The following is a 14,079-nucleotide window of genomic DNA, read 5'->3' as shown; positions in this document are numbered from 1 at the left end:
CATCCTGCATTGAGCCTTACCACTGCCTGTGAAACACATTACACAGGCCCCTTGTGAACATTGTGTGACTGTCAGCAAAGCTTCCAGTCCCCCCAGCAGCATTGTTCTCGGTTCATGAGAGATGAGATAATAAACGTTTGTTGTTTTTAGCCACTAAACTTTGTGGTAATTTGTTACACAGCAGTAGATAACTAGTACAAGATGTATGTTAATACATATATATAAAATATTTCTTTAAATACTGGCCACTTGCTGCTGGGGAAGGGAACTTTCAGTTTCTGGGAATCAGGGGTGGAAGGAAACTTACTTTTCACTATAAACTCTTTGATCCATTTCAGCATATTGTTTATTCAACAAATGAACAAAGAGATAAATAATAACATTTGTAATATTCTCCAACTAACAATAATTCCAAAGGGCCATTTCAAAAACAATTGTCTTATTTGTCTTCACTTTCCTTTTCTAGGTGCTGGCTTAAAGTTCTTCTGCCTATAAATTCAGATAGCTCTGTGCCAGAATGTTCCATTTCCCCCTGCAGATCCACTGTCTTCCCTTTTATGTCCTTTGGCCCTGCCAGGTACCACATCCTGGGGTGCAATGTTCTCTGACTCTCTCTCAGACACCACCAGTGAGAAGGCCAACAGAGGATCTATGGGAGCCAGAGAATTAGATGAGGACATTTGTCTTCTGGATGCCTCTCTGCTCAGTCCTATCTGACCAGCTGTCACCTTCAACCAAAGGTCCAGCCACAGGCACTGGGGGCTCTCAGATCTGACCAGTAGAATACACCTGTATAGGAGTCCTGTTGTACCTGTAGTGTGTCTAAAACAAAACTTTTGACTGTTTCCAGAGATCACAGCTTGATCCAAGAATGAATTTTAATTTTCAAAAATGCCCAATCTGGTGATTAGGGTAAATGGTAAAGTTGTAAGGGATAGTCATAAAATAGGATCCTTAAGTCTAAAGTCAATGCTTCTGGAAAGGTTTCAGTTGTGTTGTGAAATGTGGAAAGAGGCTTAGAATACGTGCCTTAGCTCAAAGGGGGGAGAATTTGAATGATGGCAATAATTTAACAAAACAAAACAAAGCTTTGTTAAAATAAAGTAATTGTTGAGAATGTTTGCCTATTTTCCTGTATGTTTCTTTTTTTTTTATTTTGTTTTTTTAATGTGGACCATTTTTAAAGTCTTTATTAAATTCGTTACAGTATTGCTTCTGTTTCATGTTTTGGCCTTTTGGCCAGGAGGTATGTGGAGGCTTAGCTCCCCAATCAGAGATCAAACCCACATCCCCTGCATTAGAAGGCAAAGTCCTAACCACTGGACCACCAGAGAAGTTCCTCTGGTATGTTTCTTAGCACAATGGTCTTGTTTGCAATAGGTCTGTCTAGATTTCTAGAAAAACATAAAGGAGTCAGATATTTAAAGGATAAAATTTGGGAAATAGTGAGAAAGTATTTTTTCTTATGGGATTAATAATGTTATTGGTTTCCTTGTTACCTAAAATTGTATAGTTTATTTTTTAAAATTATCTACTATCTGTATTTTCAAATTTATTGACATAAATTTATTCATTAAGTTCTTTAAAAAATTTTAAATCTCCTTTGAATATATAGTTATAATCTTTTTATAATGTTTAGTATTTTCATTATACACTCTTTTTTTATTTCAATTGAATCATACTGATTCATTCCAAAGACTCAGCTTTAGTTTTTAAATTTTGATATGCTTATTTGTGCTGTCTTATAGTTCATTAATTTCTGTTCCTTTATTATTTCCTTTTTTTTTTTTTGAGTTCTTTAGTTTTATTCAGCTCTTCTTTTTTTAATTGGCTTCTTATATTTGAGTATACATACTTAAGATTATTAAGTTCCCTCTAAATACTGCTGTAGCTTAATCCAAAAGTTTTATTTCATTGTTATTCAGTTCTCCATGTAGTTGTATTCATTAAGGGAGTTACAAACCACTCTGCTCTGATTTCTAACAAAACATGAATTCCCTCTACTCCATTTTCACTTATATCTTTGAAATTTCAGTGAGAAGTGTATCAGTGAGCAGGAGATATAAAGGTAGTTTAAGGACATACACAGGGGGTGAAGGGGGGCAGGCACAAAATGGGGTGGGAGCCCTGGTTTATCCACACATGGCACTGACTTGGACTTCACACCTGTTCTAACTGGGTGGTCTTCCTTCAGCCTTCCCTGCAGGGCCAGGGCAGGGTGATGTGCAGAGAAGCAGAAAAGGGGGGGTGGGGTGAATCTCAAGTTTGCAGTAGGTCTGAGAATCTCAAGTCTGAGATTCTCAGAACCCCCAGCAGGGCCCTACTCCCTGAAGAACTATCAGCTGCCTTTTCACCTCGCCGGTCCCCGTAATACAGGCCAGCTTCCTGCTGTTCTCCTCCCCTAGCCCCTGACTTCTGTTTCATGCATTTTGGGTCCCACACAAATTGCTACTTTATTTTACCCTCTATGTCCTGTGCTGAGACTCTCCCCCCAACTAGGCTGAGATCTCCTCTTATAAACACCACTGCCCAGAGCTGAACACATAGAAGGTGTGCAGTGCTGAACACATAGAAGGTGTGCAGTGAATACAGGTGTGAAGGAATGAGATAAAATAGAACAAAATGGAAAGAGGAGGAAACGGTGGGATGGACAGAGCCTGTCCAGTCCATGAGCAGAGGCAGGACTTTCCACCGACTCTTGCAGGGAGCCCCTTGCTCATGAGGACTCTGGTGCGGACACCATGCCCTCCATGTCCCTTATGAGATATAAACTTGCTGACAAAGAGTAGCCACGGGCAAAAAAAATGTTAGAATTATGGGTCTTGAGCATGGATCCTGTTCTTTGGGCTGCCCCCACTGCACCCACACCCCATCCCTCCTTACAATCTAACAAGGACCCCTTCCCTGACAGACATCCCCCGGGCCTCCTCTCCTCTCACTGCTTCAGGTCCCTGGGGCTTCTTGAGCTGAGGTTTGAGTGATGCATTGGGGTCCCTTCTTGTCCTCAGCATCCAGGTTTTTCTGGCCAAAGCCTCAGCACCTCCTGACCAGGCTCCCTCTGTCTTCCAGAGCCAGATCATCTAGAGGGCTACCTGAGGTGTGCCAAGAGACACCAACAATGGTTTCCACGTCCTCTCTCTTTGGGAACGAAAACACCAAAAGGGAGCTTGTGAGCTCCGGGTTTCCAGGGGTGAAGATTGGGAGATGAGGCATTGCCCTCGGGAATAGAATCTCACACAGGAGGATGAGAAGATAAGCCAGATGTTCTAGAGAGTTCACCCATGGCTTTTCCTGGTCACAGATCAAGATATGGGTATTCTCATCACAGAGTGATAACATGCAGTTTGCAATGCCATATCCCGAAAGCTAGTGCCTCTGCTCGACTCTTTGGGACCCTCAGACTCATCAGTTCTAGAATCTGTTGGGACCCAAAACCAGAACCGAAGGAAACAGTATTCTCATAGGGTTGGGTATTTCAGACTCCCTGACGTAGTGAGGCAAGGACATGGAGTCAAGAGTGTTAAAAAAGACATTGTGTGAACCTAAATGTCCATCAACATGTGAATGGATAAATCTGTCAATTCCAACCAAGAAGTATGATCTGTGACATATAGAGGGAGTCTCTTGAGCAACAGACATGGGATAAAGCTGAGCTGCATAATCTTGATTTGGTAAGCGGTGATTAAAGAAGCAAAACAGGGACAAGAGGGAAATTACCATCTATCCACACAAACTCCTGTTTTTCTCTCACTTTCCCACTATTTTTCCTTACTCTGTCCACTCTGCTTCCCTTGTTCAGTAAAGATGTACTAAGAAAGGCCCTGCCCATCAGAACAAGACCCAGTTTCCCCTAAAGTCAGTCTCTCCCATTAGGAAGCTTCCATAAGCTCTTATCCTTATCCTTCAGAGGGCAGACAGAACAAAAACCACAATCACAGAAAACTAATCAAACTGATCACATGGACCACAGCCTTGTCTAACTCAATGAAACTATGAGCCATGCAGTGTAGGGCCACCCAAGAAGGACAGGTCATGGTGGAGAGTTCTGACAAAACGTAATCCACTGGAGAAGGGAATGGCAAACCACATCAGGATTCTTGCTTTGAGAACCACAGGAACAGTATGAAAAGGCAAAATATATGACATTGAAAGATAAAATCCCCAGGTCTATAGATGCCCAATATGCTACTGGAGAAGAGTAGAGAAATAACTCCAGAAAGAATAAAGAGATGGAGCCAAAGTGAAAACAATGCCCAGTTGTGGATGTGATTGGTAGTGGAAGTAAAATCCGATGCTGTAAAAAACAATATTGCATAGGAACTTGGAATGTTAGGCCCATGAATCAAAGCAAATTGGAAGTGGTCAAAAAGGAGATGGCATGAGTGAGCATCAACATGTTAGGAATCAGTGAACTAAAATGGACTGGAATGGGTGAATTTAACTCAGATTACCATTATATCTACTACTGTGGGCAAGAATCCCTTAGAAGAAATGGAGTAGCCCTCATAGTCAACAAGAGTCTGAAATGCAGTATTTAGGTGCAATCTCAAAAATGACAGAATGATCTCTGTTTGTTTCCAAGGCAAACCATTCAATATCACAGTAATCCAAGAAAAGCTATGACCAACATAGACAGTATATTAAAAAGCAGAGACATTACTTTGCCAACAAAAGTCCATCTAGTCAAAGCTATGGCTTTCCACTAGTCATGTATGGATGTGAGAGTTGGACTATAAAGAAAGCTGAGTGCCAAAGAATTCATGCTTTTGAACTATGGTGTTGGAGAAGATCTCTTGAGTGTCCCTTGGACTGCAAGGAGATCCAGCCAGTCCATCCTAAAGGAAATCAATCCTGAATATTCATTGGAAGGACTGATGCTGAAGCTGAAACTCCAATACTTTGGCCACCTGATGTGAAGAACTGACTCATTTGAAAAGACCCTGATGCTGGGAAAGATTGAAGGTGGGAAGAAAAGGGGACGACAGAGGATGAGATGGTTGGATGGCATCACTGATGTGATGGACATGAGTTGGAGTAGGCTCCAGGAGTCGGTGATGGACAGGAAGGCCTGGCACGCTGCAGTCCATGGGGTTGCAAAGAGTCCAACACAACTGAGCAACTGAACTGAACCAAAAGCTTACTCATTGGCATGGAATGTTATCATCTCCCATCTGCTTTTTGCATTTGGAGAACCAAAGAAGACAAAGTCGAGCTCACCAGGTGTTCTCATAGCATCATCCCAAATCAGATAAGGCTCCTCCAATGCGTTCCCTAAATTCCAATGCTCAGGGGAGAGGAGAAACTATGAGTGGGGTCACCAGCTCTTTGGATTTGGCCAGATACATTGTAGGCAGTTATACCTATTTGATGAATGAATGAATGAACAGTGTCTGGGACTCTTTCAGTTAATCATGGGAAGACAGAAGGTGGCAAGAGATGAAGAAAATGCCTATGGTAAGAACACATCTCACAATGCATGTTTGCCCCCAGGTATGAGCTCTGGGTAGTAGGGGGAAGGGCTCACTCAAGACTGAACAGAGAGAAGCCAAGAGGTGACTCGATGCTGGGGTGAAGCAGCAAGAGGCCTAGGGCTGGCACTTCACCTGGATCTTTACTCCTGCCCTACTGTAAGATATTAAGTTTTTTGACTAACCTACAGCTCTGTTCCCAAAGTAAAATGAATAAACAGCAAGGGATGTAGAGGGCATCAGATCATGTATTAGAGGGAACATGATGCACCAGGTAGAAGGTGTTAGGGAACACGGATGGAGGTTATTAGGCAGCAGGTTTGAGAGAGGAGAGGAAGAGGGAGGGAGGGAGGGAGGGAGGGAAGGGAGATGGTCTCCTCTTATTTTTCTGATAGCCAACGAGGACAGTACTTACAGTACTGATCTCACTTGTGCAGAAGAGATTTAACACTTTGATTAAACAGCTTCCCAGGATTACAGAGCTGACAGGGAGTGGGGCTATGAACCAGGGGTGTGGTACCTCAGGCAGCCCTCACGGCCACACCGATTGCCACGCCCCCCCCCCCCCCCCCCCCCCGCCAACTTTCTTTGGTAGAAGAATATCTGGGGGGAAAGGCAGAGGCTCCTTAAGTTGTCAAATAGGGACCAGTTCTGGATGACAGATTTATTGGTTAATATTTTATGATGAAAGCTACCTGATGAGGTTGAAGGATAATTATCACTAACAGCCTTTTATTTGAAGAGGAAAATAATCTACTGAGAGCCTAGTGGCTCTCTAAGGGGAAAAGGCGGCAAATCAGAACTTGAACCTATTTTTTATTTACTGAACTGGACATGGAACAACAGACTGGTTCCAAATAGGAAAAGGAGTACGTCAAGGCTGTATATTGTCACCCTGCTTATTTAACTTATATGCAGAGTACATCATGAGAAACGCTGGACTGGAAAAAACACAAGCTGGAATCAAGATTGCCAGGAGAAATATCAATATCAGATATGCAGATGACACCACCTTTATGGCAGAAAGTGAAGAGGAACTCAAAAGCCTCTTGATGAAAGTGAAAGTGGAGAGTGAAAAAGTTGGCTTAGAGCTCAACATTCAGAAAACGAAGATCATGGCATCTGGTCCCATCACTTCATGGGAAATAGATGGGGAAACAGTGGAAACAGTGTCAGACTTTATTTTTCTGGACTCCAAAATCACTGCAGATGGCGACTGCAGCCATGAAATTTAAAGACGCTTACTCCTTGGAAGGAAAGTTGTGACCAACCTAGATAGCATATTGAAAAGCAGAGACATTACTTTGCCAACAAAGGTCCGTCTAGTCAAGGCTATGGTTTTTCCTGTGGTCATGTATGGATATGAGAGTTGGACTGTGAAGAAGGCTGAGCGCTGAAGAATTGATGCTTTTGAACTGTGGTGTTGGAGAAGACTCTTGAGAGTCCCTTGGACTGCAAGGAGATCCAACCAGTCCATTCTGAAGGAGATCAGCCCTGGGATTTCTTTGGAAGGAATGATGCTAAAGCTGAAACTCCAGTAGTTTGGCCACCTCATGTGAAGAGTTGACTCATTGGAAAAGATTCTGATGCTGGGAGGGATTGCGGGCAGGAGGAGAAGGGGACAACAGAGGATGAGATGGCTGGATGGCGTCACTGACTCATTGGCTGTGAGTCTGAGTGAACTCCAGGAGTTGGTGATGGACAGGGAGGCCTGGCGTGCTGCGATTCATGGGGTCGCAAAGAGTCGGACACGACTGAATGACTGAACTGAACTCAACTGATAGGAAGAGTTTCCTTAAGGAGTTGTGGTTGTTTAGTTGCTCAGTCATGTCTGACTCTTTGCAACCCTATGGACTGTAGCCCACGAGGCTCCTCTGTCCATGGGATTTCCCAGGCAAGAATGCAGGAGTGGGTTGCCATTTCCTCCTCCAGGGGCTCCTCCCAACCCAGGAACCAAATCCACATCTCCTGCACTGGCAGGCGGATTCTCTACCACTGAGTCACCAGACACAGGGTCAAAATATTATAACTTCTCAAAAGCTGTCTATTTAAGTGAATCTATAAATTCATACCAACTAGGTATGTCTTCTCTCACCTTTTCTTTTCTCTCCTCTTTGTGAACATTCTTTGATTGTGTGTTGATGAAGTTTATTTCATATTTTCGTGTCCTGCTGCCTGGATCAGCTATTTTACCCAAAGAGGTTCATCTTTGGCTTACTTCTGAGAGTTGTTTTTGGCCATGATCAGATTTCTGAGCAGATTTCAAGCAATCCATACCCTCTTATATAGTATTGTACCATATTCAGTATTGTACAATGTACAATATTCATCTGCCTGGCTGGACAGAAGCCACTACTCATTCCAGTGAATACCATGTGGGTTGAATTCCCTAAAAGAGGAATACCTGTAAATTCGTGGGGAATCCAGAGCTAGACTATGATCTAAGACTCACTTATTTTTTAAAACTTTTTTGAATTTATTTTTAAAAATTTTTATTGGAGTATAGTTGCTTTACAATGTTATGTTGTTAGTTCCTGCTGTGCAGCAAAGTGAATCACTTGTATGTATGTTGTACATGCGTTCCGGGAAACAAACTCACTCAGAAGGACAATGCAGATAGTGGAGTGCAGTTTATTACACCGGTGGGTCCAAGGCAGAGTCTCCTCCTAGCCAAGGACCCTGACCAGTTTTTGTGAAAAGCTTATATACCCTAAGTGTATAAGGTTCCCTGAAACTAGTCTGAACAAAAGAAAAAGAAAGATACAATCAAAGTTAACCCGTGATCATATGCCTTAAGCCTAGGTAGTTAACAGTGGGCAATTATCAATAGGCCTGTGGTCATACCCCAATAAGCATAACTGAATGTATGATTCTATTGGGTTACACAGATAATTAGGGTATTCTTTTAGGCGATAGAGAGCCCTGGGGCTCTTCCTGCCAGGGGCCTGGTTTTCCAGTTGGTATGTCATTTCCATAGATACTGGGCATATAGCTCAAAGTTCACAGTCCAGCCCAAGATGGAGTCCCGCCCTCAAGAGAGAGTCTGTTCTGTTTTCTCCTTCACTTATACATACACCCCATCTATTATAGATTTCCTTCCTATTTAGGTCAACAGAGAGCATTAAGTAGAGTCCCTGTGCTATACTGTAGATTCTCATTAGTTGTCTATTTCATACATACTAGTGTGTATATTTCAATCCCAATTTCCCAATTCATCCTAGTCCCCTATCCCCCCTTGGTATCCATAAGTTTGTTCTGTATATCTGTGTCCCTATTTCTGCTTTGCTAATAAATTCATCTGCATGACTTCTCTAGATTCCATATATTGATATTATACAATATTTGTTTTTCTGACTTGCTTCAGTCTATGTGACAGTCTCTAGGTCTATCCACGTCTATGCAAATGGTACTATTTCATTTCTTTCTATGGCTGAGTAACATCCCATTGTGTATATGTACCACATCTTCTTTATCCATTCCTTTGCTGATGAACATGTAGGTTGCTTCCCTGTCCTGCTTATTGTAAACAGTGCTGCAATGAACATTGGAGTGTATGTATCTTTTTGAATTACAGCTTTGTTCAAATCAGGCACAGGGGTGGGATTTCTGAGTCATATGATAGTTTTATTTTTAGTTTTGTGAGGCACCTCCATACTCTTCTCCATAGTGACTGTACCAGTTTACATTCCCACCAACAGTGTAGGAAGGTTCCCTTTTCTCCACACCTTCTTCAGCACTCATTGTTTGTAGATTTTTTTGATGATGGCCATTCTGTTCAGTGTGAGGTGATACCTGATTTTAGTTTTGACTTGCATTTCTTGAATAATTAGTGATGCTGAACATGTTTCCTGGCCATCTGTATGTTTTCTTTGCAGAAATGTCTGTTTAGGTCTTCTGCCCATTTTTTTGATTGAGTTACTTGGTTTTCTGATATGAAGTTGCATGAGCTGTTTGTGTATCTTGGAGTTTAATCTTTTGTCAGTTGCTTCATTTGCAAATACTTTCTTCCATTCTGAGGGTTGCCCTTTCATTTCATTTATGGATTCCTTTGCTATGCAAAAGCTTTTGCATATAATTAGGTCCCATTTGCTTATCTTTGTTTTTATTTTCATTACTCTAGGAGGTGTGTCAAAAAAGATCTTGCTGCGATTTATGTCAAAGAGTGTTCTGCCTATGTTTTCCTCTAAAAGTTTTATACTTCTGGGCCTTACAGTTAGGTCTTTTATTGTTGTGTAATGACGTTAGGTCATTTTTTTTTTTTTTTTTTTTTTTTTTTTTTGCTCTGGGAGCCTTAATATGATAGTGACAATGTTGCCTTTTCTATACAAGTGAATAAGTATTGCTTATTCCAGCAATAAAATATTTTGAGATTTTTTTTTCTAAATTTGTCTTTTACCGCCTTTAAATATCTTCCCAAATGATGTAGTGTTTTGTTTTTATTATTTTGGGTCATAATTATTTTTATACCTTACATTCAGTCTCATCCTTGGCCCAATTCTTATTTTGTATTTCCCTTCACACTTTATCCCATGAAGTTTAGGCACTCCTTTTTACGTCAAAAATAGACTTAAATCGTGTATATCCCTTTACTTACTACGTCTGAAAACACCTAAGATCTGATCTTCCACGCACTGGTGAAATAGCTCAAGGATACACCAAAGAGAACGGCGTATCACTCCTCAGAAATCATACACATACACGCCTCCTAAGAACAGACACCTCAACCCCAAGAGACAAAAGGCAAAGAACAGTGGCTCTCTGACTCCCAGCTCTGCGGAGTTTCTGGAAAGGAGGAGGGCTCCACTCTAACCTGCTCCACACCTGGCTCCAGCTTTGCACGAAGGTAGAGAAGTCCTCCGTGAAAAGTCTGTGATTCTTTCTTGCGCCAAAGGAAATAACTAGCTTTCTAAGTTGATCTCTTTGGAGGTGCTTTAAGGGAGAAGGCAATGGCAACTCACTCCAGTACTCTTGCCTGGAAAATTCCATGGCTGGAGGAGCCTGGTAGGCTGCAGTCCATGTCGCTAAGAGTCGGACACGACTGGGCGACTTCACTTTCACTTTTCACTTTCATGAGTTGGAGAAGGAAATGACAACTCCCATTATTCTTGCCTGGAGAATCCCAGGGACGGGGGAGCCTGGTGGGCTGCCGTCTATGGGGTCGCACAGCGTCGGACACGACTGAAGTGACTTAGCAGCAGCAGCAGAGGTGCTTTCACGGGGAGACTGGGATCAGAGTGGTCTCTTTTCACCCTTCTTAAAGAGGAAATGGGAGGGGGCGAGGCGCTCGTGGTCTCAGAGGTCAAACATCCCTTGGGGGTGCGCACTCTGCGAACTCGCCGCTCTCCGGTTTCCGCGGCAGCAGTTTCGCCCTGCCCGGAGGGGTGTCCCCAGCTGCGGGGACAGGAGGCGCGCGCGCTCGGTCAGTGCCGCTTTCCTTCTAGCGCAGCAGTCGTGCCCTGCAGCCTTCGACCGCGCGCTCCCGCCGATCCGCCGGCATCCAGCCCGCAGAGCCGAGCCTGGTAAGGGGACCCCTGCAGGGGTCCCTGCGTCCTGGAGGATTGGGAGCCGGGCGAAGAGGGAGGGTTCTGGAGGCCGCGGTTGAGTCAGGGCTACTGATTTCTGGTGGGACCTCGAACCGGTTCCATGCTTCTGGGGTCTCCTGTCAGTGAAACCGGGAGCCGGTGGAAAGCGTTATGGACAACAGCAGGTTCCCAGTGCGAACCAGGCGGATTTGGGGACCGCTTACCCCGCGTTCCCGCCCATCGCTTTCCACAGTGCTGCAGTCTTCTATGTCTAGTTGCCTACTTCTGAGCTCTTTTGATTTTCATTAAGCTTCACAGCATTTCATAAAGCTTCGCAAATATTCTCAGATGCTGGGAAAAATTGAAGGCAAAAGAAGATGGGGGCTGCAGGAGATGAGATGGTTAGATAGTATCACGGACTCACTGGTCATGAACAAACTTCGGGAGATAGTGGAGGACAGGAAAGCCTGGCGTGCTGCAGCCCGTGGGGTGGCAAAGAACTGGACAGGACTGAGCGACTGAACAACAATTTGACAGATGAGAAAACAAACTCACAAGTAAGCCCTAACTAAGTAGAGCGAACATCTTAAGTTTTACCTTCGGAACTTCACCCATACCACCCCCGCCCGGGCCCTGACCAGCACCACCTCCCAGAGAAGCCTGGTGCAGGAATCCACTCCTAGGGCTCCACACGATGAGAACCCTCACTGAGCCACGTTCACAACGAAACCTCTCAGTGGACCTTGTTCCATAGACCTTGATCTTCTGAAAGCCACCCCATTCTTCCCCAGATAGCCACGTTTCCTACCACACGATGTAGAATTCGACACTATGGCAGAGAGACCCCAGCGTGTACAGGAACCATCCCTTGGTCTGTTGTCAACCCCCTGTGAAAGCCGTGTTATGAAGTTCTGAGACTAAACTGTGAAACCAAGTGATGCCGGGAAACAGAGGGACTCAAGCAAACGGGGAAGGAGAGATTCATGAATAAGGCAGACAAAAAACAGTTTTACCTTTCCTAAAACAGCAGGAAAGAACCTACTTTCTACTGATTTGATAAAATGAGATAGGATCAAGATAACATCAGGTTCATCCAATTTAAAGATCAAAAGGTATATGACGTTCATTTGCTTCAACCTCCTCCCTAAGCTAGATCCCCCTGCTGTTCCTGTCAGATACCCGTATAATCTCTGCTCCCACACCAGCTCTCTCATGATTCCTGACCCCATGTGGGGAAGATTCGGATTTTCCTTGTGGAGAAGAAATCTGCCTCCACTCTTCATTCCCCCACTTTTGTCTGTTCTGCAATTGACACGTGTCACATTGCTTCAGGTTTACAGTGCTTCCAGATGTCTTCCTAGGCTTGATTCAGTCCTTTTAATATCCTGTCATTTCAGCATTTCTATCAATATCCTTTCTGACTAGCCTCTGCACACTTTAGTATTTGTTAATATCCACCCCCAAAAATCTATTCCTCGGTGAGACATGTCTCCCCCTGGCAACCTGACCCACTCAGAAGATGCTTCAGGAGGACGGTGCTGCACCTCTGCTCCCCAATTCGGGATTTTGATGGTGTTTTGTGGCAGCCACAGAGACCCCCAAAAACATCAGATTATTTAAACTGAAATCTTTTCATTCTGAGCAACTTCTGTCCCCTATGATATTATGTTTGAATAGTCTTTAAAAAAAAAAAAAAAAAGGCACCCAAGATCAAGATTTCGCAATACAGTTCTCTTTGTTGGTTTTAGGGCAAGCTTCCAGCCTAACTGCTTCAGTTTATGTCCTGACCATGGATGGCAAGATGGTATGTGGTATTCCAAGAGGCTCAATGACTTTATCTTCACTTCTCTTCCCCAATGAACCTAGGAGAATTTGCAGGCAAAATGAGCCAGTTTTTGTTCTTAGCTCCATGACAGTTGTGTGAACATGGGCATGTTAGTTGAGACTCGGTTTCTTAATATTTTAACAGAAATTTTAATACCTATCTCGATCACATCATAGGGAATTAGGGCAAACAATTAAAATAATGGATATGAAAGCAAAATTGAAAATTACAAATGGCTACACAGAGGGTTATTATGATGGTAAAGTTCATCATCAACATTGTCACGACTGTCATCATTGTCTTTACTACTTCAATATACTGATTCCAATAGAAAATGTCATCTGAGATAGAAAAGATGTCAGAGAATTTGAGCAATTTTAGCAGAGGCTGGAGTATAATTTACCAGAGGCAAGTACACCAAGTGGGAGAAGGTGGTAAGGAAAATGCTATTCTCAAGGGTTAAGGAAAGGAAAGAAGTTATTTTAGTATATTCTGATAGTGTGACAGGGGATGGTTTCCTTAATGAGGACCATTTCTATGCATCTTGACTGAGTGAATAGAAAAATGTGTAAAGGTAGAAATAAGAAATTTGCTGAATTGCAAATCAACTATGAAAATCATTTTAAACTCAATGTTAATCAATAAAATGCAAGTTTAAACCAATTAAGACATTCTACTGTATGCCCAACAGGGTGACCAGAAAATTAAAAATATAGTATTACCAAGTGTAGGAGAAGATTTGCAGGATGCTGGTATGTGGCTGCTGCCAGCACGACTCAGCACAAGTTTCCTGGAGTCAGACTTGGCAACATCTAGTCAGGCGGAGTGACTTCGTTTTCACTTTTCACTTTCATGCATTGAAGAAGGAAATGGCAACCCACTCCAGTGTTCTTGCCTGAAGAATCCCAGGGACAGTGAAGCCTGGTGGGCTACCATCTATGGGGTCGCACAGAGTTGGACATGACTGAAGCGACTCAGCAGCAGCAGCAGCAGCAGCAGTCAGGAGGAAGTTGGACATTCCAGAGAGATTGTCATGTTGGTAGTAGCATTACTGTTGGTAGTAACAAAGATGCATTTGGAACACCAAATGTTTGTTAAGAAAGAACTGGATAAAATGTTACATAAATAATGTCACTTCTGTAAAAGATTAAAATACCAAAAAGTACTGTATCTTAATTATAGATAGATATGTATGTACAAGTGTAAATACACAAATGAGATAGACACATAAACATCTCAGAATATTGTTTGTCTCTAAAGGGAG

The sequence above is a fragment of the Bubalus kerabau genome, chromosome 8 (assembly GCF_029407905.1).
Source record: "Bubalus kerabau isolate K-KA32 ecotype Philippines breed swamp buffalo chromosome 8, PCC_UOA_SB_1v2, whole genome shotgun sequence".
In the NCBI taxonomy this organism is placed as follows: domain Eukaryota; kingdom Metazoa; phylum Chordata; class Mammalia; order Artiodactyla; family Bovidae; genus Bubalus; species Bubalus kerabau.
Note: the sequence above shows the minus strand (reverse complement) of the source record.